The sequence below is a fragment of the Haliaeetus albicilla genome, chromosome 2 (genome assembly GCF_947461875.1).
Source record: "Haliaeetus albicilla chromosome 2, bHalAlb1.1, whole genome shotgun sequence".
NCBI classification, from domain to species: domain Eukaryota; kingdom Metazoa; phylum Chordata; class Aves; order Accipitriformes; family Accipitridae; genus Haliaeetus; species Haliaeetus albicilla.
The window spans coordinates 8,473,297-8,500,175 of NC_091484.1; the positions used below are offsets into that span (position 1 = coordinate 8,473,297).

The 26,879-nt window shown below is 41.8% G+C and overlaps 1 protein-coding gene across 2 annotated transcripts in view; it reads right to left on the reverse strand.

Annotated features, from left to right (window-relative positions):
• The window catches only part of TSHZ2 (teashirt zinc finger homeobox 2), a 232,757-nt gene that overhangs the window by 61,569 nt on the left and 144,309 nt on the right, over positions 1–26,879 (reverse strand). The window contains exon 3 of one of the 2 annotated variants that reach the window (XM_069804966.1): positions 25,537–26,061. The exons of the other annotated variant lie outside the window; for it this stretch is intronic. The gene's annotated coding sequence lies outside the window, so the exon portion shown is untranslated. Of the gene's footprint in view, positions 1–25,536; positions 26,062–26,879 lie in introns of those variants that run through there. 2 annotated transcript variants of the gene reach the window in all.

Below are 26,879 nucleotides of genomic sequence, written 5' to 3' on the forward strand. Positions count from 1 at the left end.
ATTGTCCCCTTGAGAATTCTTCAGATCAGGTTTTTTTTTCGTGGGGGTAAGGACTCCCCCCTTACTCTGCCCACGGTGCATTTGCTAATAGGGTTCAAAAGTTTAAGGCAGGGGGATGACCGAGGATGTACTGCAGAAAACACAGAAGTTTGTGTTTTTAAAGGAGAGGACCATTTGCAGATACGGGGTGGGTTTTTTTCCTACACAGGCTGGACAGACCAGCTTTGTTGTCAATGAGGGAGAAAACAGATATTGGCCAGAGTGGTTGTAAAGTGACCCTCTCTCCGAGTCTGCGATGGTCTCTACAATGCCAGGAGACATATTTTTGAGATAGTTCCCTCCTTCCTCTACTTTGTCTTTGCAGGCTGCTAAGCTGATACTGCTCCAGATGGGGCAAAAGACCCAGATCCAAGAATATAACATCCCCCTCTGAAATCACATCCCTGCCGTCCACATGTTAGCATACCCTTCGGGAAGCCTGGTAGCAGGCTGTTGTGCCTGCAGCAGCGATTCTATTGTTCCTTTAGGATTTCTTGTTTGTTCACGTGAACTGATACATTCAGACTCTCCAAACCATCTCAAGGGATGGCCCCACTTGTGACAGTTCACTCTCCACTTATGCTGAACACCTTTAACCCCACTTGCCTCCCTTGTCAGCCTCTGCAATCTCAGCTAATCAGACGGGATTTTAGCTGTTTCCAAAGACAATATCATGACCTACACTACATTCACTTTATCCTGAGTGATGAAGGTGATGTTCTCTGCATTTATAGTTCATTATGCTCCTGAAGTTGATTCATTTAGATGTTCGCCTTGTAAAACCCATAAACAATGCAGAAGCAGGACCTGTGTAGCTATCTCATTTGACCAGAAACAAGAACGCAAGGTCCTAATACTGAATATTGATCACGGAAGACGAATGCTGCCACAGTTAACTTGGCATGAACTGACCGGTGTACTTAAAGTCTGGATTTCTAATTTTCCTTGGTCAGGAATAAAGCAATATCTTATTTATCAGATAACATCTTTATTATAAGCATCTTGCACAGCCTTTCCACTTCAGCCCGCGTGGGTTTCTTCTGCTCTTGGCATGGATCAATGAAGTCAATATTTCTGACTGCAAAGCTTTCTATGACTTACACATATTTAAAAGGATAAATCCCAATCAACAACTCCTCTGCTTGAACATAACCATTATAATCCTTATCTTTGATCCTTTGGGCTACAGCAAACAGGGTAAGGAAGGAGTGCATCTTTCCAGCTCTCAGGAAATAGTTATGATGACAGCAGAAGATAAACAAGGTTGCCTGGGTTTGCTGGCTGGAATTTCTCCAGCAAAACCAGTAAGTGGTGCTACAGTTTCACAAGTACAAACTGGCCACCGAGCCCTCTTAAACTGGTCTTAACAGCGCTATTCATACCCCTTAGGTACCAAATCATCAAAATGCCCTGTAGTCAAGTTCCTGAATCTCTACAGCACTAAGACAGATAGTAGGATATTTGTTTCACAGACGGGGAATTTGAGACATATTAGATTATTATCTTCATGATAATATTATCATCAAAGAAAGGGGAAGACAGTCAGAGCCACAGTCATGGCTTTTCCACTTAGCACAGCTATACTTTTTACCAGATGAGATTAAGTTACATAAATCAAGCTGGGGAGTTGCCTAAGTTATGTTTAGGGAGTTGAATTTAATCATTATAAGGCTTGTTTTAGTCTTGTGAATTTAGTATGCTACAGCCATCCTTTCTTTAGCATATGGAGGCCAAATAAGTTCAAAGAAAGCACATTTCAACAGGACTACTTCTGAGGGTTAAGTTGTTGGCCAACCCTACATTTTACAGCTACACCAGCAAACCCCACTAATACAGACACAGCTTGTCCTGCCAAAAGAGTGTTTTTAGCAGTAAAGTTTTTACTAGCTCCTTCAATGAAATAAGCTGTATCAGCAAAATAACTTTTTTTTTTTAGTACGGCCGAAGATTGTGCCAATATAGAAGTGCTATAAAAAAAAAGAATGACACCCCTAACCAAAATTACTATACTGGCAAGAGGTTTTACTGTAGACCTGACTTTAAAGGTTCCTTTGGAAAAATTTTAACAGAAGAAAAGTCAAACAGGGAAAAGAGGAAAGGGAAGAAGGTGGAAGGGCAGGGAAAAGAGTGAAAAAAGGATTCCTTTTCACCCAATAGTCAAAGTGTTCTCTCTGAAGTTCTTGCTTTGCTCTAGAAACAGCTAAACAACTTCAAAAGGTGTGTTTGTTTTATTGAGAGATCTAATAGATCTTTTGATATAGTGCCATATGTCCCAATTCTGCTCTCACATAGTCAGGAGTGAATTGTCTGAGTTCAGAGAAGCTCCTTCATGGGAAAATGACATGAGAAAAGGATCAGGCCCTAGTCCTCAGCAAATCTTTAATCGGTGCTTAAAACTAAGTTTGGTATTTGCCAAAAGGGCTAGCAGGCAGAGCCCAGGAAATTCTCGACAGGCGCTCACCTGTTTTTGGTTTGCAGAATGCAGAGTCAACAGGCAAGCACTTCACTTTGGTTCCGTTGTTCAACTCAGGAAAGTCTAGCAAAAAGCTTGAAAGGAACAAAAGTACAGTAACTGCAACTGTAATTAGTTTTGCTCTTTTTCCTTTTTCTTTTAAGTGTCTCAATTTTGCATACAGTTTACACATTTTTACTTGGGGAAACTTTCTCTTCTGAAGAGAGCTTACAAAATGGCCTGTGATAAAGTTATTTCACACATATTACACTGGCACTTTCTATACCACACGAGTATCAGCATCTTAACATTGGGGCATCTCTTCACTATTTGCATTTATAGCAGACTTTTGAAGATTGAATTATAAAAAAAGAGGCTGTCTTTGACTCATGCTTAGTCTAAAACTGTTCAACGAGGTAACAGTTTTCAAAACTGCAACCATAAACCAGATACTCCTTTAAAAAAGAAACACCAGAGAAAAATAAAATCCTATGGACATCTTGTGCAGAGATTATTTTTTAATGTGCATATGTAAAGTATCCAGCAAAATGGATGCTTCTGTTGCCTTTGGCCACTACTGTAATATCAACTATTATAATAATATATCACTCACTATATACAGTCAAAAAACTTCAAACCTGAAAGGAGTGAAAGCACTCCATTGTGAATAAGGTCTTGTCAGTGAAAACCTCTTTTAACGTAATCTCTGTTCTTATCCCCAGTAATGAATACCACTACCGAAGCTACAGAGAGCAGTCTTATACAAGCAGTAAAATGAGGAGAAATTCTAGTTGATTTTCAACTCTACTGCTCGTGCCTTTCTCTTTCCATTCATTAGAAATTGGCAGATCACAGATCCAATCAAACAGACTTTGTCGCCAGCCCTATTTTGCCTTAATAGGATGTTGTGGTCTCAGAAACATTCCTTATGACATAGAAAAATGTTTCCTCTTTTGTTTAAATACCAAAATGATTGTTGATCGTAACGATGTAACCTGATAATGCTCACATGCTGAGCAGACCAAGTTTCTTTGTAACACAGTTCACTCAGATTTTTTTTCTCAGAAATTAATTTATTACGAAGGTGGCCTGAATCGAATATGAACTTTTACATCTGTTTCAGGGTCTAAAGACAAAGAGAAAGGGAGAGAAAGGAGGAGAGTAAAACATATTATATGCAATAGGTTTTACTGTCCCCTTTGCGAATGCGTATTGCTCACGCCAGGGTCACGCAGGAAGGAGGGCACTCAGCCACACACTAAGCCGTGCTGCTCAGCTCCCTGCCAGAAGCTTCTCTTGCATTTAGGGGGGGAAAAAAAAAAAAAGTTATTTTTGAGATCTAAATTGCAGAAGGAAGGTAAAGATTTAACAAAGTAAATCAGACTCTGCTTAATTTTAAGGAAATGAATATTTTCAATGAACTTGATAGACCCTAGCCACATGTTGAAAGTTATGCAGGGCCCTGGTTTTCTATGGCTACTCAACAAAAAAATGCTTTTATGGAGACCTGTTGCAGATAATACTTTCTTCTGGCAATGCCAGCACCAGTTTCTTCTCCATCCCACACATGGCACGTGCCTTTGTGTGTGTTTGCAGATGCACCTCTCCCCGATTTGTGTTTCTTTGCCTTAATAGCGTGGGCAGAAACTGAATCCAGATATTTTGGCTCCTTTAGCTCTGCTTTGCAACTCTTTTATCTCGCTTCTGAACCTTCCTCACAAGGAACTCTGATGGCGCAGCTACATGACCTAACTGTTACTGAGGCTTTGAGTGGAATTAGGTAAAAAAAGAGAAACTCTGAAATAGAGGAAAAAATCCAAAACTCACGAAAGGACTTCATTCTGCCTGTTACTTGGTTTGCACCTCAATAATCACAGGGTATCATTCCAGAGAGGCTCCAACACTGCATCCAAGCAATGTCATTTGTAACAAACCATTAACAGAGAACAATGGCTTGACCCAAAACTTATTAAAATACATATCATGAATAATATATGGGAATTGAAAAGTATAAGTGGAATAGTGGATGTAGACACAATAAAAAAGCCTTTGAAAATGCCCTGAAGTAAAATACATAGTTTCAAAACTGCAAGTTTTATCCATTTTTTTCCTGAAAGTCACATCCCTCTATGACCTCAGGGTACAACAAATATATTAGGCATAGATCATTTCTAAGTGTTTTTGGCCTTTGCTAGGAAAACATACATTTTTGCCCTTTGCAAGTACTTTTTCTGGCCACACACACAAACACCCCACCCCACCTCAAAATGTACTCTTCACTTCTTTCCCTGTACTTAAGTGACACATGCTTTCAAAAAAACCCCAAGTGTAACATTGCAAGCTACACAGGTATCAGGTCACATGAATTTTGCAAATCAGCAAGACCAGGACTGCATACTCCCCTGTTACCTTAGGCACATATAAGAAGGGGTAAGTCTGACCCAATGGGATGCCAGCCAGAACTTATCCAAAACCCTTGAAATTCAGGGAGTGCGGTGCCAAGCTAATAAACCCTGTTTTCCATCAGATGTATTACGTAGGGCTCAGCACCATGCCAGCGCAGCCACCTGGCTTTTTGTTGGCTTGGAGCTTGAGCAGAGAAAGCCTGCCCAAAATACCATACAGAACTATCCAAAGAGAAGCCATATCACCTTTTGCAATTAACTCCTGCCATGCTCTGAATTTTATTAGCAGAGAGATGAATAATCTGTGCACAATGGCTGAGAACCCAAAAAACACCTAGATTGAAATGAATGTAAGCAAAGGTCTGAAATACTTTCAAAGTCCTGAAAACAAGTCATGCTTATTGGTGTCAGAGAAGGACGCTGCTTAATGCACTCCTGCATAACCCATTTCATCAGTTCACTATGGGCATCCTTTTACTCATCAGGTTTTACTACCCAACGTGGCCACTAACTTTTCTTTCCTTCGTGCATCCCCCAGGTGAAGATAACAGTGCTTCCTTCCTCCTCATTGCTCGCCTGTACTGTGCTAAAAGCAACGGGGACACAATCACAACTGGAGTCTCGAGGTGTTATGTTATTGAAGCAGCAACAAAAAGGGAAGAGGCAGCCAAGTTGCCTTTGAAATTCCATTCAGCATCCAAAACACCTAAAATAAGTCCAAGGTCCTTTTATGAACAGAAATCAGGATTTCTCAGTTTACCACTGTAAGTGGTCCAAGTAATTTAATTGCCAGTTTTGCCTAAAGTCACTTCTGGTCCATTTTTCCCATTGTAGCCATTTATCACTCACCTGTTTATGGTGATTTTCTCTATTTTCAGCAGGGTATTATTTTAGAAAGAACAGAGCAAGGGGACACTTGTTTCTGGGGAGAAGTACATATGGCTGCCTCTCAGGGCTGGGATATCTCAAGTGTTTATTCTTGCTTCTGTTGTAGAGCTGCTTGCAGCACCTGTAATGCTGTTCTTGCTGCCTTGGTGATGGCAGAGGTTTTTGCATGAATGTAGCTACTCCAGCCCCAAGTGTTACTTCAGAAATGCTGTTTTGGTGTAGCTTATCTCTGTGATCAGCAACAGTACAAATCACCTCTGGAACCTTCTGCTTTCAGTGTAGCACGTTAATATAATAATGCTATCCCAAAAAACCCAACCTAAGGCAAAACCTACACGGCTTTTCAGAACAAATGAGTCAACTGACTTCTTTAAAACTATCAACAATCATGCAGTCAGAAGCAACCGTACAGTAACAGATTGATTGCCTAGATCTTAAAAACACCACTACAAAAATAGTCTAATACTGCTCAAAAGTTCCATATAAGAAAGAAAACAAAACTGAACCTGCTGAAAAGGCCAGATCAAGGAGAACACAGCGGTTAGAGCTCAGAGCAAGGCTTACCAGAGCTCTCAGCAAGGGCACAAACTCTGGTCTCCACGTGTGAAGCAGGTGCAGGATATTTTGCTCAGCCCTGAGAACTTGCCCGTGATAAATAAATTCCCAAGCACACCCAGAATATGTAACAGCTGTTCAGCAAAACCCAGCATTTTTTGCAAAGTGCTATGCAAGCATGGTAGTGAAAGGTAGAGATTCCTGCTGTAAATACCTCTCAGGAAGAGAGTGGGAAACAAAACCTCCGAACAGCTAACAAATAAATAAATAAACTAATGAACTATAACCACTTGAAAGTGTCTTTTTAAAGCTTTTAAAATACTGCTGATGAGCTTAAAATGAAAGAAAACATCATACTTGCAAGAAAAAATATAGTTTTTAAAAAAATGTTTGTCTAATAGAGAACCTGCTTCTCTAATTAAGCAATTAAGACTCAGCAAGGCAGACGTTATCATCATGTAAAGGTCATTTTAAATGAAGAGGGGATGAAAAACACTGTTGTTGGAGAGTTTTATGAATGATCCTCTTATGATTGGTGGCTGTTGCTTTGAAATGAGCTGAGAATTACTAGACAGTATGTTTGGATTTTCTTCCACTTCAAGTCAGACCTGGGAACATTGGGGTCTGCTCCCTGTGCCGGCAGAGCTCCTGCTGGAGTTGCCAGTGCCAATTCCTTGATTCTCCTCCCCGTGTAAATCGTAATGAACTTACACTGAGCTAAATCCAGGGGACCTGTTCTGGATTTACACCTGTGGAAATGACAAGTGAATGAGTGCAGTTACCCTACTCTGTGAGTGCTGGAAAATGCCTATCAGCACCACAGGGCTTGCCCCCTGTTCTAGGTCCCCCCTTGCTTTCACCGGTGCTGCACTGCCGTGGGGCTGTTTCATGCTGGTCTGGGATTGCTGTTCAGCACTGGTCTGCCATTTAATGCCTGGTATGGCAAGGTGGCTGAGCTCCCTTCTGTACAACACTGGCCCCATCCACTCTGCACACTGGCAGCAGTCCCAGGCCTTGCCTGGGAGAAGCCCCGGCGCGTGCTGAGGCTGGACAAACTCAAGACAGCAGTGTGCCTGCAGCCTGGCCCTGTGTGGTGTCAGTAATGTGGCACTGGGGGCTTGCCTGGCTCTGCCATTTCACACAGCTTCAGTGAGGCCAGGACCTCCCCTACGACAGGCGTGTATGCAACAGGTCGATGAATCCTCTGGAGCTGTAGGCACAGGGTCAGCTCACCCCATCCTAACCCCCTCATTCCCTTTTGGACTGTCTCTAGCTCAAAGATTTCCTCTCTTCATTTTAGGTGGGAAAGGGGTTGAGCATAATCTCGATCACCTCTGAGAGAGCCTTGAGCCGACCTGATGTCACCTGGTCTCTGCCTCCTTTGTAGCAGAATATGGCAAGACGAATGGGTCAGCCATCCAGCTTGCAGCTTTTAGCTACAGTTCATCAAAACTGAGCATTAACTCTAAGATGCAGCATAAACAAAATTATTCTATAGGTACAACAAATGAAAAAGGAACCACAGGCAGAGGCCGGGGGATCTGAACAGGTTTAAATAGATCTGATGTGATAATTAACGTCCATTGAGGGATCTGGGGGGAAGAAGAGGCACAAAACATAAAAACAGTTTCCACCTTTATTTTAAGTTCTTCTGACAGATGGGAATATTTTCTGTTATGCTACTTGTGGTTTGGGTAATGAGATTAGACCTTGCATAGCAGGAAGCAGAATTAACTTTGTTTACTTAAAGTGACACCGTCAGCGTGGAAAATCACATTTCCATCTGAAATGCAGTGCCTACTATCATTACAAATAACCCTTGAGATCATGATAACTAAAGGAGATTAGAGGCGAAAAAAACATGTTTCTCCCTTTCTCTCTCTTTTTTTTATATATACTTTGTTCACACTGTGCAGTTGAGAACACTCGTTGTAGCCAGATTCCCCGCTCAGCATCTCCCTGCAACTGTGCTCCACCGTGCCCCTGCAAGCGAAATGCAGTAGCTGCAGGCAGGGAGCAACAGGCTGGGGATGAGAGGGGGAAAGGGGATGAAAACCCAGCTGGCTCTGGCTGATCTCAGGCATCCTGAAAGTATATCTGCCTAAAGGCAAATGGTGTGGCAGAAAAAAAACAAACAACCAAACCCAAAACAAACCAGCAGCATTTTAAAATGTGTTTAACATCAGGCATATATAGGACTAGGCACTCTTAAAAAAATTAAGACTTGAAGAAGTTTTAGAAGCTAACTGATTAAAAAAGTCCCTTATCATTAGCCCTTAAGGGTACATCCACTGAAAGGGCTATAAAAAAGCTGGGTGTTTTCAGTTGCTGCAACACACACGGGCAACAGGATGAATCTTTCGGAAGGGAAAACAGGGAGGAGAGGGAAAGGCTTTACAATAGGATATTTCCTAAATTACCAGTTTATGCACTGGAATGCACATGTGTTAAATGACTAGGCTTGCATATACACAAGGGAAAATTGAACGGGGAAAAAGAATTCTGCATCCTCTCTGCTGTACCTACAAAAAGTTGTCGTAATTGTAATGGCAATAAGGGTTTGCATGGAAAAGTGCTTGTGATGAAGCCTCACAGACACTGAGTGCATTTGTGATGCTTCTCCCTCCTCCTATGCCAGCCAAAGCCAAGCACAGTGACTTGTCCACGTGGTATTTTATGTACTCGTGACCCCTGCTAATGTTTACAAATCGAGGAAATGCCTGATATCTGGCACAGTCATTACTGCTTCATGTCAAAAAGAGTGACAGGTAAAGAGTAAAATCTGGACCCAGCACAGAGATGGATCCAAAATATATAAATAACCAATTAAGAGAAAAGATTAATAAAAATATTGTAACAGATCCCAATCTGCTGTTGAGTACCAATTGCCAGTAATAATCTCTATGGTAACTGAACTCTCTTTGGCCTCTCTCAGTATTCAACTAGTGTTTTATGGGTTTTTTTCCCTTCCCCTATTTTCATGGAAAGTTTTCAAAACTGGTTTAAATATTATGATATTTTCCTCTTCAAGTGCTAACTGAGAAAAGTATTCACTTTGGCTGTGTCAGTCTCTTAAGCAGATTTTCCCTTCCTTAGATGACTGCCTTAAAGGTGACTTTTGTTAGGGCACTTACTAGAAGTTCTGTTCAAACACAAAATAGGTGAGGGAGGTTTTCAAAGTCAAAGAGGTTAAAATATTGCCCAGCAACTAGATAAACCAATCAAGAAGGAAAAAATATACTAAGATGTTGCTTTCAGAAACTACTAATGTACCTGGGGAAACTTAACCTTTTTTTTTAATTTTTTATTGTTATTACCTGGCTGCACGTGTCTCTTCTTGCCAGCTGCTCTCTTGTAATCTCAGCAACTTGTTCTGGGCTATGATTTTATACATGGGTGTTCCCCTTTCCCAGCCTGCTCTTGCACATGCTTTGGCTACTGGATCCAAAAGAAGGTACTACCTTCAGAAACAGCATCACGCAGTAAATATTTGTTGTGTTACATCAACAGACGAAAAGAAAAATTTTAAAGGAGAACTTGCAGAATCATGTGAAAGCTGTCTTCCTATGTGCACGTGTAACACCCAGGGTGTTTTACCAAACTTTTCATCATTGTAATACAAGTAATTAGATAACATAACTTTTACGGTATAAGTATCATGCCTTTAGACTTTACCTTCTGGCTTTTTTTCCTGTAACTGTTTTGGCAAAAGATCCCAAATGAGAAAGATGGGCATTGGATGCAATCTGTGAGTGAAAAGATGCTCTTCTCTAACAGCTTTGCTCCACGGCAAGACATGAGGGTTTGCTGACTGCCCTCCAGCTGATGGATTTACTCATCTAACTCAAGTCTAGAGGAGACCCATCTGCTAAAGCATTCGTTGGTTTGTAATTAGTGCCACCCCAGGGAATTTGTGCTGATAAAAAGCACAGAATCACCCTCACTCAGCTGTAAAGCAGGACATAGGGGCTGGATAACTGTGTTTTGGGAAACTGCATGTTTTTAGCAGAGAGTTAACTTTCAGGCTTAGGAGAAGTTGGATGCCTCAGAAGGGAACCTATAAGATTCATCAAGCTCTGAGGGAGGATTTGCTTATGGCCAGACCTGGAAAATAGAAAGATGCTGAGAGCAGGTTGATCTCTTATTATAGGGTATATCCCTCTGGGGCTTTGGGAATCTACTCAGTTATAGCTGAAATATAGCTACTCAGTTACTTTTACTCCATTAAAATAGTTATTCCTTTCAGGGTTCATAGCCTAGCAGATTTCTAAGAAGGTGGATCTGTAGACTTTCTTTAAAAATCGTATTAGAATTTGCTCTTCTAAAACACTTTTAGCTTTGACTTATGGATTTCTTCGGGCTTAGAGCACTCAGCCAGGCTGTAGGGGACTGAAACCTACATTTCCAACCTCTGTTTGGTCTTTGGAAGCTTCACAAAAGTGAATCTTAAACTGAGAGAGAAGAAATGGGCATGGGCATCGGCACAATTCTGCTGCCTAGTGAGGGTTGCTTACCGGGGGGAGGTAGACCCGGAGGTTTTACTCCCAAGGACTTAGAATGCATTTTGCCTTGTGGCTTTAGTTCAAACAAAACAGTCCTTGGAGCATGGACTGGCATTTACCCTTTCCAGCCAAGTGTTGTAACCACTAGGCTAAAAAGTTATGCTTATATTTCTGTTCCCTCTCCCCGGCCCAATAAATCTTGAATTCCCTTTCTGAAAAACTTCAGAAAGGCCAGTGTAAGAAGTGCTCCCTCTTTGCCTTTAAAGATCAAGTCTCTTTCAAGAGACAGAAAGCAACATTTAGGTGTTGAAGTATCATGTAAAATCCCTATTGAGGGATCATGTTCGGAGATGCTATATAAATTAGACTCATATTCTGCAACTTTTGCTCCTTTATACAACAGCCCAAACCAAGACCTTGGATCTGAAATTGTGGAGTGTTTTGAAAATATGGAGCTGGATTCAGATCCAGATCTGAATTTCCTAGTGGTTGCCTGTCTTCCATCTGTTTGTATTTGGATGTCTCATAGGATATAAGCAGCAGTTCTGTAGTGTCACACATGAATAAAGTGGATAATTATAAAATTAAAAGATATAACATGCTTCTAGGGGAGATAAGACTACAATTAAAGAGTATAAACACAACTGAGTTTGATGTACAGACTGATATATTTATTCATTAAATATAATAACATAAACAAGACTATTAACTGTCATATTTTAATGATACTGTACCCTGCAAAACATACTCAGGAAAAGGTCCTATTGACTTCAATAGCAATGCCACATAAATTTAAATCATGACTGCAGTAAAACAATGTCATCATTCGTATTCATGATTATTTGTTGTATCTAGCCCAAAATGTTAAGCAAAATACCTGTAACTTGCTCAACTGAGTCTGAGCTAAAATGTTTTATCTGCAAATCTAAAGAAACCCAGCGGGGAATGCAGAAACCTGTTCCACAGATAACTGAAATACAGTATTCCCAAGAGGGGAAAATGGCCCAGGCAAGGCTGCTGTCTATCCCATCTCTCTGTAGAAAACACTGGACATATTTTTGCTCAGGAGATGGCAAAATCTGGGCAAATGCCACTTCATATCAGCAGTGTTAAGATCAGATTCTGACCTTTTTTTAAGATTGCTAACAGTCAGCAACAGAGGAAGCCTTAAAGCAAAAATTTCTATCTGGGAAGTATGCATTAACTATCTTGGGGTAAGTAAAAAGCCAGTCTGGAAAGGAAAAAGGGTTTCAAGAGTTCTCCCTTGTTGTACACAGCATCTGTGCCAAGAAGATGTAAAACGGGACCACTTTGAGTCATAACAATTTATCCACCCTTTGCACAGCCTCTTTGCCCATACAGGGCACCAGGCAGGGGAGAAGCAGCTCATGCAAGATCTCTAGTGTGAACAGCACAGAGGCGATCTTAAAAGGGGACTCACCCTAAATTTGTGAACTGCGCTGAACTGTGAATTATTATGTCAAATGTTTCATTGTAAAATTCCTCATTAAATTCTTTGGCGTTCACCACACGCTCAGCGTAACTTGAAGTGCTGAGAAAACGAACGCTTACTGTGCCATGACAAAGGCCAATGGTTGCCTCTTTACTGAGCTTGATACATATGGTGAAAACATATTGACTAATTACTTGCCATTTTCAAAAACTGAAAACACTCCAAAGTCAGGCCTAAGATAATAGAACAAGATACAGTATGAAGAATAAAGGCTGGGAGAATAGAGAGGAAGAATAGCGTAACTGTTAGTGCTAATCCCTTATTCAATATTTGCTTTGATATATGCCTACTGACAAATAACACAGCATCTCACTGTTTCAAACTGCTTAATGAAAATTGGTAAATTAACACACCTGATTAATACATCTGTTTAAAGTAGAGACTGGCTGAAGCAGCGTGATGTGGCCAATAATTTGGCTCAGGGTTCAGTTTTGCGATGCTCAGTTTTCTACAGTTTTGCACCTTGTTCTGGTGTTTGCCAAGTGCCCCAAATGAAAGCGAGCTGGGCTCTGGTGATGAAGCACGTTGAGGGAGGTATATTAAAGGGGTCAAAGTCAATGTGGAAAGTGAGACACCGAGACACGCTTCTTGCTCTAGTTTTCCAAATGCCATTTCTGATACAAATAGTCCCTTACAGGAGCCTAGCCTGAGCTGCCTTACAGGAATGCCTCGTACACAGCCTTCACAGTGAGCCTTTTTAATGCCATCTGATTTCCAACACCTCTCCTCCAAGTCATGACAAATTGGTCCACTCATCTGATTAGGAATCTTCCCTAAGTAGTGGGACGAACATTTGACAAGTTAATTTCAAGGTAGCTCATGGAGTAGAAGCAACGTAAAGCTACACAACTGTAAAAAAAAAATGTTGCTGGATAAATTCTGCCAGTAATGGATGTGTAACAGAAAATTTACTTAAAATTCAAGCTCTTTGTATTAGAAGACAAACTCTTTGGTTTAGCAGTAGAAAACAGGAGGACTCACTGAAGCTACAGTTAACAGGAATACAATTACTGCTATAGGAGTTTTATGATTATGAAACTTGTGCTGATGTAGCCATAATTTAGAAATAATAGGAAATGCAATGGGTGACTTTTAAAAAATCAAGACAATTTTTAAAAAATCAATAATTATTCCCTTTTATTTTTCCTTTAAATCATCCAGATAATAGAAATCAGAGACCTGAATAGGATGCCTAAAGTTAATGGCATTATGAGACTGAGAAAAAAGAAAGAGTGATCAAAAGTTTGACTCATTTACCAAAAAGTTCATAGTCTGTAGGAGCTGACTATTCTACTAGTTACAATTTTTTTAAATTCAAGATAAATCTCAAACCATTTTTGGAGGTTAGATGTAGTCATAAGCAGAGACTAAGGGTAATTTATAAACATTTCTATTATATGAGAAAAAGTTGCCATTTTAGAAACACATAAATAATATGATGTCTTTCATAAAAGTTTTAAAAGAAGTTTTATTTTCCAGCTCATAAACTAAAAATAAAACACTTTAAGTGATTGACTTTCCTTTAAGGCAACTCTTGAGCCTCATTTGATAACACTACTGGTAAATTCCTAGTAAAACTCCTGGAAGAATTCCCGGTGTTTTGAACAGGACCAGACATTATCCATCTTGCTTTTAATTACTATTACTGTTTTACTGTAAAAACCTGTGTAGATCATCACAATTTTGCCCCTGTTGCATAAATATGAAAGGGTTTAAAAGAACAGCTGTTCTCCAGGGGGTGGGAAGTACCTTTCTTTGTTTACTTTTTAAAAAGAGTTTGAAAAACCTTAAAAGTCCCATAAGTGTGAAAGATGCTTTTTCTGCTCCAGTGGAACTCCACCTAAACTTTTTCGAAAAGCCTGGGTAAACAACTCAAATCTAAATAGAAGCAATAATCAAAAATACTATTATTTATTTTTGTTCAAATCATTCCCAGGGCAATGCAGCCTTCCCTGGGCAGCCGAGGAGCCGAGCCCTCACTGCCTGGGCACTGCCCTGGCAGAGCCTGTGAGGCAGGCAGGCACTTGGTCTATTGTGGGGTGATAACCAGGCTCTTTTAATGGCTTTATGCCTTCAGTCACTTTCTGTTCTTTCCAATGAGGATTTTTTTTTATTTCCCTGGAAGTTTACCAGTAGCGTGTAGCATGAGTGGAGCCCTGACTATGCAGCGCCCTGCGGGAGGGGATGAAGGAGTTGGGCAATCGCGTGGGAAGTTACTTCAGAAATTCGGTTCCCTCCTAGAGCAGCCCCGCTCTTCTTCAGCTTTTTGTTTAATCTCTAGGTACAGCCTTTGCCGGCTTGTATGCAAAACGGTTAAATGAAGCCAGCTCAAGGACTGCTTGCCATGTCTGAGTGCGGCACCACACAATGGGCTGGGAATGCCTGAGATGGTTTCCTTTCCTGCCTTTCATATCGCTGCACTGAAACCATCACTCGTGTCAAAAGCAAGGACTGCAGATGAAAGGCCAGTGCATTAAGACAGCACATAATTGTCAGTCTCTGAGTTTCTGACATTAATCGTTTTACTTAAAGAAGGCAGCGGAATGTTTTTTTTGTGTGTTCCCCCACCTCGAGTGACAACACACAGGAGATAGTCTGGGTAAAAATTAAAAAAAAAAAATGTCTCAAAATTTTTGCTAATTAAAAGTAATGTGTTTTCCCATTTTTTGGCAATTTGATAACACAAAACACTTACTTGGGGGCCACAGGGGGAAACAAACTGAGACGGATAAAAAATGTTTTGTGTTCATCCAAGCAAGACTATGTTAATGCACATTATCCCATTAATGCACATCAACATCGGGAATAAGAGCGCCAATGCAAGCAAGAAGCATACACTTATCATCATTTGATAACATGTTTAATGACAGATTGACGGTTGATTTGCAAATGTGAACTGGCATCAATGTTGCTAACTTCAGCTTCTGCCGCCTCCTCTGCTATGCCAGCATATTTATGTGCATAATTTGATTTCGCAGCCACACTGTTAGTACATTTTTAATATTAACTATGCAAGAACAGACAGCCGAACTTAAGTTGCACTGATGGTTTGAGTTCATTAGATTGAAAAAGATGGGCAATGATGACAAAGATGGAGATGGCAGCGCAACATCAAAGAGGCAACACTTAACAAACACACTCCATTTTGAACAAACCGAACTAACACATTTCATGTTGTCGGCTGCAGCAGAGCCCTTATGTACAACAGTAAGAAAAAAAATATGCTTCTGCCCTGGGCATACTGACAGCAACTCTGCAAGAAGCTTAGCAGGCTCCTGGACACACAGTTGTAAGATATTTCACTCATCTATTGCAGGTAAAGGGGTTGATTCTGGTCTGATGTCCAAGTGACAACAACATAATTCAGCGGGCTTGCAGTGGAGTTACTCCTGATTTACATCGGTCCAAGGGAGAGCGCCTGCCTGTTCCCATTCTCCTTCCCTAGTTCGCTTTTCACAGCTGTGATTCTTTATGACGAATAATAAAAAGATTTTGCTGAGAGCTCAGCTCTTGCATGCGTGATGCACAGAGCAGAACTGCAAGTTCAGAAGCCCTGGGGCCTCGCGCCGCGAGGCGTGGGATGTCCTTCCCACGTCCCTGGAGCCAGGGAGCCCAGCATCACGCCGGACTGCACTCTTGGTGACTTCTTCTTCTTTGGTGATTCTGGGCAGTTCAGTTCTGCTCTGAAGGGAACATCTACCAATGAGCTGGGAGGAGAATATTTCATCCTCTGCTCACATTAATGTCTAGGCATATACTGCATCTAGTATTAATTTGCTTGTTGTGCTGCAATATATAATAAATTTGAGGCAGTAGCTTTATGGTGCAAGTTGTAATTTTAAATTTTATGATACAAACTGACCATCTGCAGGAATCTGACCATATAACCTAAGCCATTCTGTGTAGACTGTAATGTTAGTACCTCTGAATCACAGTGAAACTATGATTTAGACACACAATTAGAAAGACCAGGTCCTCAACAATTCTCAGCTGTCTGAATTACTGCTGAACAGCCTAATAAATATACAGCACATAGGCCTCCATTCTGCAAAGCTTTTAAGAATGTTCTTAAGTTTGCCTTTAATCAGCAAAGCACCTGTTACAATTACTGTTACTCAGAGACTAGTCCTGGACCAGAAACCCGTTGTGCTTGGCACTGCACAAACAGAACAAACCCCTCCCGCTTGGGGACCGCTGCCTCTGAGCCCACTGTGTAGGGATGGAGTGCTGGAGTGAGGCCAGGCTTTGTTAGGAAGCTGTGAGGGATGTAAAGTATTGACTGTTGAATTTAATCCCGGAAAAACTGCACCCACTTTCCAGACTGGGACACAGTAAGGGAGCAGAAAAGAACCCTCGCATCAAGCAGCAGGTCACCTTCATCAGACAGCAGCAGGAGGATTCCTCATACTCCTGTCCTGGTGGCAGCTCCTGAGCGAATGCCTCCTGCCAGGACACTCACCTGGCCTAGCTGTAAAAATTGCTTTCTTTATTGTCCCTTATGAAAGAAACCTAAAGCTTTAATTTCAGCAAAATCTCTTTGTGGAGATCTGTACTCTTTTTAAGAAGAGACCTGCATTGCAGGGAGAACTAATCCTAAGTCCCTGGCTATGTTCAGTTCAGGTAGTTTGTTAAGCAGCTCCAGTGGCTGGTGCTGTACAGATGAAGGTGCATGACCCCCAAAAAGAGGAATATCTGAATGGACAGGCAGCAACAAACATCCTGGGAGACCCTTGGCATCTTAGGCTGAAACATGTGTAGTTGTTTTTTTTTAATTTACGCTATTGATGCATTAGGGTCCAAAACCAATAGCAGACACAAGACTGCACTGTGCAAGGTGCTGTACAGAGTTCAAGATGATCTCTCTCTTAGAAAGGGACCAAATAATTTCCAGTGACACAGGGAAACAGGTGGGTCTTGCTTATGCCAATGAGGACATGAGTGATCTTGGAAGCTTTCTCAAAAGTGAAAGAACTGAAAAATAAAAAAAGAAAAGAAAAGAAAAGAAAAGAAAAGAAAAGAAAAGAAAAGAAAAGGGAGAAGAATGGCCAGCAGAGACAAATGCAAGAATGAGGCCATGCTCAGCTTATTTTGCTGTCTTTTAAGGTAACACTGTATGTCCTGATTTTGGTGGGGATAGAGTTAATTGTCTTCCTAGTAGCTGGTACAGTGCTGCGTTTTGGATTTAGGGTGAGAATAATGTTGATAACACGCTGATGTTTTAGTTGTTGCTAAGTAGCGCTTATCCCAAGTTAAGGATTTTTCAGTTCCCCGTGCTCTGCCAGCAGCAGGTGCACAAGAAGCTGGGAGGGAGCACGGCCAGGACAGCTGACCCGAACTAGCCAAAGGGATATTCCAGACCATAGAATGTCATGCCCAGTATATAAACTGGGGGGAGTTGGCCGGGAGGGGCAGATCACTGCTCGGGCATCGGTCCGCAGGTGGTGAGCAATTGCATTGTGGATCACTTGTCTTTTCTTGGGTCTAATTTCTCTCCTTTTCTTATATTCCTTTTCATTGCAATTATTATTATTGTTATTATATTTTTTATTATTATTTTTATTACCATATTTTATTTTACTTTAGTTATGAAACTGTTCTTGTCTCAACCCATGAGTTTTACTTTTTTTTTTCCAATTCTCCTCCCCATCCCACTGGGAGGAGGACAGTGAGCAAGCGGCTGCAGGGTGCTTAGTTGGTGGCTGGGTTTAAACCACGACACTGTATCATTAGTGGGCCATTCAGAAAGGCACAGGAGCAGTGGGGTTTCCTGCCCTGTGAGCTGAGCAGCAGAGAAGGAGCTGGTCAGCCTGTACCCAGCAGCCTCGATAATTGCTCTGTTAACTGCCTTGTGCTGCCTCCTCCTTACCTGGGCTTTAGCTACAATTAGGAATAAAAACATATCCCAGGGAGAGGGAACTGTGGTCACTGCTCGCTCATGCCTGCTGCTGGAGGATAGTGATGGGGAGAGCAAAAGAGACAAGTGCTATTTCCAGGCTGTGAAAAGGCTCTCCCCTACCCCAGCCCTGGCCCAGCATGACCACAGCATGCTAGGTGGCATGGCAGGGGGGTGCGAAACAGCTTCCAGCTTCGCGTTTGCCCTCCAGATTGACTGAGCTCCTACTGTGACCGTGCACTTATAACGCCGGTTGTGGAGAGCTCCAGAGAAGAGGAGTCCAGAGCATCACAGTTGGAAGAACCATTAGTTTTCTCAAGTCACAATTATCTCTGCTACTGTGTTTGTGTCCTTTTTCCTGTCTCATTTTAAGTAAGTTACAATTCTCCCACTCTTGTTACTGAGTAGATGCAGATGCCACTTTGTTCTGTGTGATTTATAGCCAGTAGCTAATGTTCAGTTATAATTCCCCATTTTAGACATGAAAAATAGCCTGTAATGCTCAACACAAGGGCCTCTCAACAATGATATATAATTTAAAAATTAACACGAGGACAGAGGAGACACGGGATTTTGAACTAGGGACTCTCTCATTCAAAGGTTAAATCTCTACAAGGTGAGCTAAAGGAATTAGTTGAGTTATTAAGTAAATGCCTCTGTTATATTTTCCCAGTACATTAGCTGTTGCAACCTTTTCCAGTTCATCTGTGTTCCGCCCCAGCATGTTCAAAGTGCAAATGCTCATGGCACTGTATTCACACATTTGCTTTTTTTCAATGTCAAACAAACTGGAGCTTTTCAGAGCCAAAGGTCAAAGTGGAGGGCCCTTAAGAAAATCTCTTGGGAAATTATGTGATTGTTCTTATGTCTTTATTGTATATAAAATCAGGCTTCGTACATGGCTCGCCCTTTCCAAGCATCTTAAAACTATAAATGAGTCATGACTCATTCCTGCAACACCTAAGTTATATAAGTGGTCTTGTTAATTTACTGGAATATCTTGCATAACTAATCATTTCCAGGATCAAACTCCGAAGCCTCCAAAACCTCTGAACTGTAAAGCGCTCCTTTAGAAACAGAGAATTTAAATCCCAACCTCACACGATGAGTCAAAAGCAGAACAAGGGACAGAATCTGCATCACTAGACTCTGCCAAAAGCAAGCCATAAACCCCTCTTTTGGCAAAGCTCAGCAATTCAGAAAACATGCAGGGAGAATAGGGAGTATGGAGAAGGAAAAGAGCTTGGCTATGGAGAGGTTTTGGAGGTGGCATTCCTTTCCTGTCTGTTTTCTGTTCACAGTAAGATGTAGCTCATATCCTAGGTGTCTCCTGCTGCACTCTGGTTAATGCTGTCTCACTCCAGCACAAAGTACTACATTCATGGATTACAAATTTATTGACATTTGACATTTGCATCAGCTTTCACCTGATCAACAGGAGCTTTGGCTGCCAAAGGGAATTATTATGGAAGATTTCAACAGCCATGGGAATGCCAAAAAGGTCATTAAATCATATAGGGAAAAACAATGTGTTCATAGCGTTCATACATTCAGTCTTGCTAGTAAATCTTCTGGTTGATGCTTGGACCACCTACCAATGATACTCAAAGAGAAGGAGAAACAGGGAGAATTGAAGAGATGAATTAAATTAAAACCAAATGACATGAAGCCTGGCACAGTGGGATCTTTAATTTTCTACTCTATGAATCCAGAATAAGCAAAAAACCAAAACAAAGCACAGTGGCTTGACTTTATTTAAGTTAATTTCCTCCATATAGGCAGGGCTTAACAAAATAATCCTGAGTAATGTGTGCACCCCACATTATTGCATGCAATTTGTATGTGGGAGGTGCAGGATTCAGAAAACATATGGCACATGGAAAACAAATGACAGGGTGTGCTTTTACACTCATTTTGGCTATACTTATCACTCTTGTTGATATTTTTTTCCAGACATGAAATATGAGTGTAGGAACTTTCACCCTAATCTCTTTGGAAAAATACTGAGAGTTATTTTTTTGTGCATTTGTGATTTATAGAAGAAGGCCACCACATAATTCCTGGGAGCACAGACAATGTTTTAAAAAAACACTGATCAAATAAACAGAATTACCTCCCCCATCGTTTTTTCCCTGGATGACAAACCTGGGTCTTGCACCATAAAAAACCAAGGCCAACAGATTAGGGCTCCACAGGATTATGGAGGGAAGTGAATTACTGAACTGGAAGCCCACCCACAGCCTATCTGTCTGTGTATGTCTAGTCTAGGGTGAGCTGCACTGAAGAGTGATCCACACGCAGCTGTTCACCCCTGAGCTGAGCGAGCATGAAGGAAGTATTAAGTTTGCCCTTCTCCAGTGGCAGAGCAGTGTGTTCACTTCACATGAACATAAGCAGAAACAGGCCACAGTATTGTCATATCCCAGAAAGACTCTTCTTATGTGATGTCCCTTGGGATGTAGATCAAGAGGTGGCTAAAAGGCAATGTCAGTTTTTCTAATGGCCCTGTAAAGAAAGTTGGTAGTCATGAGGATGCAGTCCAACAGTGATCAGTGCCAGTAGCTTGTCTTGCCCACAGAAATATAGTCAGTGTTGTGTAGCCACTGTTGTGCTTGGAGCACCGATGCACACATGGCTACGGGGAGACTGTACAGAGATCACATGAAGAGCGGCAGAGGGCAGAGACAGGGAACCGGACAGAGAGGTTCTAAACCTTGGCTTGAAATAGGAGAGAAGTGGAGCAGTGGAGCTGTGTGATGGGGATATCTACCGGCAGCTGTGCACTACACCAGGATATCAGTTACCTGTATCGAGATAAATAATTTCAGGTAATCTGTGCGGCTCATGGTATAAACTTGGGGGTTTTCAGAGATAGGGAGAGTGTTTGTGAGTTTTCATTAAATGACTATGCAAACAGCAGTTTCACATTTGAGATTTCAACAGTTCTCCAAGAGGAGAGGGGAAAAAAGCTTTTGCCTGCACACAGAGTGCTTTGGAGGTTTAGAAAAGCTGAAAGCAAACCCAGAAGGGATCAAACTAGTATTATCCACGTGCAACGGAACAAGCAGTTTTGCCTCCTCTGAATTACTGGTCCATGCTAGTATAAGCTCTGCAGTAAGACTGCAACTCCTCCTCTGAATACAGTTGAGAGAGAAATCTTTCGAGGGTGGCATTTTTATTGCATCATGGAAAACTCCCAGGGAAACCTGAAGAGAGAATGGAATAAAGTGTGATGCCCCTAGGTCTGGGGGCTTGACATCACTTCTGCACTCTGGTTGTGGTTCCTTCCTCAGCCATGTGCAAAGAGCAAGTGTGAAGGCTCAGCCCTGTTCTGACTGCCATGGGCTGGTTGGGACATCCTCTGCTCTGTCTTGGGATGGGGCACCTCCAGAGCTCACTGCAAGAGGTGTCACAGTTGTGCCCAACTTTCTGCAGCTATCAGGAAGGCCTCTTGCATGTTCTCTGCAGCTCTGGGAGCAGGGGGAAATAATTTCCTCCAGATGAAGAAGTCCCTGAACTGTAAATCTGCAGGCTGGGAGAGTGCTCTGGGAATGGCACCACATATCTGTCCTGTTCTTACACTCATACTGGTTATGGTCAGAGATAGGAAGGACACATGGACCTTGGACCTAACCCTGCATGGCTACTTTGATGTTCTTACCTCACTAGTATTCAGCTTTACGAGAAGAGCAGAAAAATGTCATAAAGAAAGTCTTAGCAGTGTTCAGCTGTTGGGCACATCTCCTGTTACAAAGGATTGTGCATACTTAGGGCTAGGGAATAGAATATGAACACAAAACATGGCAATCGTTCACTTATAGCTCGAGGCTACGGGCTCCACGGCACAGAGAAAGCTCAGCCTGGCAGGGATGCAGAGAGCGAATATCCCAGCCGGGACCAAGGCAGCTTCCTCAAGCACCGGCGCTTTTGGAGCTTGAGGGACTGCATGGCACAGGCAGCGTAACACAACCTCGACCTTCGCCAGACGGTGCAGAGCACTACTGCGAAAGGCAGGGGAAGAGGGGGACAAAAGAGCATGTGGAGGTCATGGCCTTCCCGATCTCTCTATTTTGGGTGAGCTTGAAGGCTGAACTTTCTTGGTTCTCCAATGCAGCCCAAGCCCACTGTTTTCATCACCTGCTGGAGCTCTTGCGTGGCTGTGTTAAGCATGGATGAACATGGCAGTAAAAAGGGAAACTGGAGAATGCTGAGAACGCCTTGGTAAACCACATCCCCGTACCTCGCCTTTCTCTTCCTGGCCTGCTTTGCCTTGCGGCTGCTGCTGTGTGCACAGAGTTTCCATGCTGGTCACTTGATAATGAATCGAAAAGAGACTGCTGGGGGACAGGGGCATGGGGACTCTGAGCATCCGTTCACTCTGCGGCCTGTGATCCTCTGCAGTACAGTCTTCCCAAAGGACGAACTCCTTCTCCTTCGCCTGCACCCCCTCCACTGTAGCAAAGCACCGAGCAAATGGTCTTGGCTGGCCTGAGAAAAGGCGGGCGAGGGGAGGCAGCGACTGCCACCACACAGAGCGCTCTGTCGCTTCATCTGACGCAGCTGCTGGAGGAGGTGGAGTGGAGGGAAACAACCACATCAAAGCCACTCTAGCCACCTCTCCCTTCCCTTCAAAAATGTCACTGTGGCACCCTCCACTTTCTATAACAATGTTTATCATTGTTCTTCGATTGTCTGGGACAATAAATGGTTAGAAATGAGCATATATCACCAGGAAATCTCTGCCTGCCCCTTCCCCCAAGCAGTGTCATAAAAACGTACAAATTCACATTAATAATGAAGTGCATTTCCCCGAGAAGCCACTGTGTATCTCAGGGAGAGCAGGCAAGGTGGCAGTTGCTGCAGAGTTTCCTATTAAAGAGCAGAGCAAATACTCATAAATCTGATGAGGGGCCAAAGCACATGTTAGGGCTGTCTCCCTCTTAATGGAACCTTTTCTGAAATGAAAAAAATATATATCTCCATACATTCAGGGTATTCATTAGACATGACAACCTCCTCCACTCCCCCATCCTTCCCTCCCCCACTCCTGCATGTGCTGACCCCTGGCAGAAGAGCTGGCGCTGAGTGCTCGCAGGGAGGGATTTGGGAGGGGAGGAGGAACTGTTTTGTTTTAATAAAGGGATTGCGTAAATTTACTACAATGAACAAGTCCCCTCCCGGCCCCATGTCTCCCTCCTTCCCTCCACTCCAGCAAGCTGCTGCCATTCCCCCTATCTCCAACCCCTGATGCCCCCTCCTCTTGGCTGCCCGGCCTCTGCCATGCCCCGCGGCCATCCCGTCTGTCCATCTGCCAGGGCGGAGAGCCGACAGAGCCAACGCTGCACCCCAGACCAGGATCCCTCTTGCAAACTCGAGTGCAGGAAACCTTTCCTGCCACCTCATACCTTCAAGGGCTTGGCCAACTCACGCTCTCAGGAAAATGCAATTCTCCAGACACAGGGAGGTGGCAGGATGAGTATCTGTCCCCTTGGCTCTCTCGGGGGCTGTGATCTTGCTAGCTGGTGCAGTGTCTTAGTGTTCGCATAGGCTGGAACCCCAGGGTCTGCTGCCCCTTTCCTGAAGGTGAGATGCTCTTGAAAAAGAAACCCCGTCCCATTTAAGACATAAGCTCTGTGCTGCACGTTGTCTGTTCTACCTCATTCCTCTTCTCGCAGACAGGGTCCTGAGTTGGAGCTGCACTGGTGTAAATCCTGCACGACTCTGCTGACATGTGAAAACCAGTGTAAAGGCCTGATCCTTCCTCAGCCAATGGACCATGCCTAGATGCACAAACTGACCCAGTTCTGAACTGAGGAGATGGGAAGAGATGGCAGAATGAGGCCTGAAGACTACAGCTTAATAATCATGAATTATCTCTTCATTATCCCAATAAATAGTGAAAAATCTCTTCCTCCTTTCCTCCTCCCATAAAGCCATATCTATAATTTTCCTCATTTTCCATCTGTGCTCCATCATATTTGCACTGAGTGATCATCCTGCTAAATTACATTATTTTTATTGAAAGGTGCTTTTGAGGGCTGGATACTGCTCATGTCTTTTCCTTTTGTTATTGATCTTTGCGATTTGATTGCTGAGGTGTAAAATGTATAAATAAGACTCACATACCCTTCCTTTGAAATCTCACTGGGTAAAAATGTTCTGCTATAGATTATGAAGGCTGTAGCATTTAATAATATCAGACACAGCAAGGAGAATGCAAGATCTTGATATCCTTATGAATACTGAATGCTTGAGGAGGTAGGTGCTATTCAAGGTCAGTTAAAATCTGGTCGAAATACTTAAAAGTTGCTATTTCTTTGTGAGCAGAAGAGTTCCTGCCTTTTGGGGGCAGGAACTGTCATATACAGTATGCTTATACAAAGCCTAGAAACAATATGGATTGACCTAGTGGGTTGGATGCACTAATGCAATGTTAAATAATACTGATCTTAATAGCAACCTGTAGTATTCATAAAAAGCAAGTAAATCTGCACTGGTATATCTGTGCTGACACATTTTGATGTATCATCTGGCCTGACCCTGCTCTCAGGGAAGCCAAGAACACACTATTACTGGTTTTACAAGGACTATTGCTAGACTGAAAAAATGCTATCCAGGAAAATTTTGAAGATTTAAAAATGCTAAATTAAAAAAATATCCTTATCTACCACTTCAGAGAAACAGTGATAAATGTCAAAGGATTAGGGGAACTGAGGCTTCACCAGAACAGGACTATTTTGAGGGAGGAGTGATGGGTTAGCGGTCATTCCTTGCTGAGGATGGGCTCTGTGTCTCTCCTGCAGCGCAGTGGAAAGGCCAACCTGTTCCTTTTCTGTTCCCCTGTCTCCTCTTATGGTGTTCAGCAATTTGACCCAGTTTATCCCAACAAAAGTCTATCCTAAAATGGGACTTCCCCACAGAATTTTTTTACCATTGAGAAGTCATCATTTTCCAAAAAGAAGTTGTCAGAAAAAAGTCCCATTTGAACTCAATAATGAAGGCTTCCATTGCAATGAACCCTCTCTTTCTGGTGGATGATGTGGTGAGCAGAACCCTCCGTTTTGTTGGTAAACTCTGTTTATAAAATCGTGGTGGACACAACTGCAGGCAGCTACGTCCCAGCGTGTCTGATTCTCCTGAAAGGGTCTTTCAGTTTTTAATGTTTGTTGCTAACAAGAAATGAAAGATGAAGAGCAAGCTAAATTCTCTAAAATATAGTTTTGGACTCCTAATTCACGCAATTGTCCTTGCCCATGTAACACCAATATTGGCTAATAGTGGAACATGATGCTCAGAGCAGCTCCTACTGTTTCAGAGGGATGAGAAAATAAAATCCACAGAAGAAAAAAATCTTCTATTTTGGTATACTTAACACATACAGTTATCTACGTGTCCTATATATCATTTAACAAATTGCTTTGCAATTCTTACAGGGCGTGGTATAATGACTGATTTAAAATCACTGCATTGCTTAAACTGCATTGTTCTTCATCAAGTTGAGTCATTTTTATGTGAAGTGTCAAGCTCTCTAACAAATAACTGCTGCCAGACAAATCAAGTTCCTCATCTTAAAGCTACGGCTAAATAGTTTATAGCTTTAATCTGCTCACTGAGGTGTGCAGTCTATGACAGTAATTATAAATGCAAGGAGAAATTATAGCTGAATGCTTTAACTGCATTAGGAGCCATTTGATGAACAATCATGATTGCCTGCTCATTTTCAACAATAGAGGGCAAGTTAGTGTCAGTGCATTAGAGGATTTTCAGTTCTGCTCTGCTCTTTCTTCCATTTACCACAGAATGTCAGTTGTCTCCTATAAAGTAGAAAAAAAGCACTGTAGAAGCTTTAAACTTGATGGTTAAAAAAAGACAAAGGAGGAAACAGAGAGAAAAACTGTTTATCATTATGAGTCATTTTTTTGTTTTGCAGCAGCCTTACTTTCAAATTAGTTCATCTCAGGTAGCTGCTTGTTTACTTATCAGGGTCTTTTGAAAAAGAAATCTCCCCAATCAAGTTGGTAAATTTGACTCTATAGAGACTTATTTCTATAAAAAGTTGTAGATAAGACCACAGAGAGCCTCAGTTACTGTCCAGTTTATAGCCAATCTCACCTGACTTTAAAGTGAGAAATACAATTCTGACTGGTATTTTTTCTCAGGACAACATAAAAATTCTAATTCAATTGAAAAAATGAACAAATGTTCTTCAAAGGTATAAGTCAACATACAAATTGCTTCTAATTAAAGCCATGTTCCCTAATGTTCATGGGTTTTCTTTGAAGAATAGCAATAAAACCAAATTTGAAGTGGGTTAAATGAAAGAGAATAGAGACGTCTGATTGTTGTATATTACACATAATTTTACATTATATTACTAAACCCATATCAGTTAGAAGAATTCAAGAAAACACCAAAGATGAATATAAAACAGACATATACGTCTTTACATTTAAGAAGAATTTATAGCAAATTTCTTATAAACAGCCTCACGGAGGTCTTAAAAATAAATCCATATACATAACGCATTTTTCTACAGTAGTAACCCAGATTATTCATTTATATTTTTAATGATAGCTAACATTTTAAAATATAACCTTTAATGGTAAATTTCATTGAAATAGAGAAAGTATTT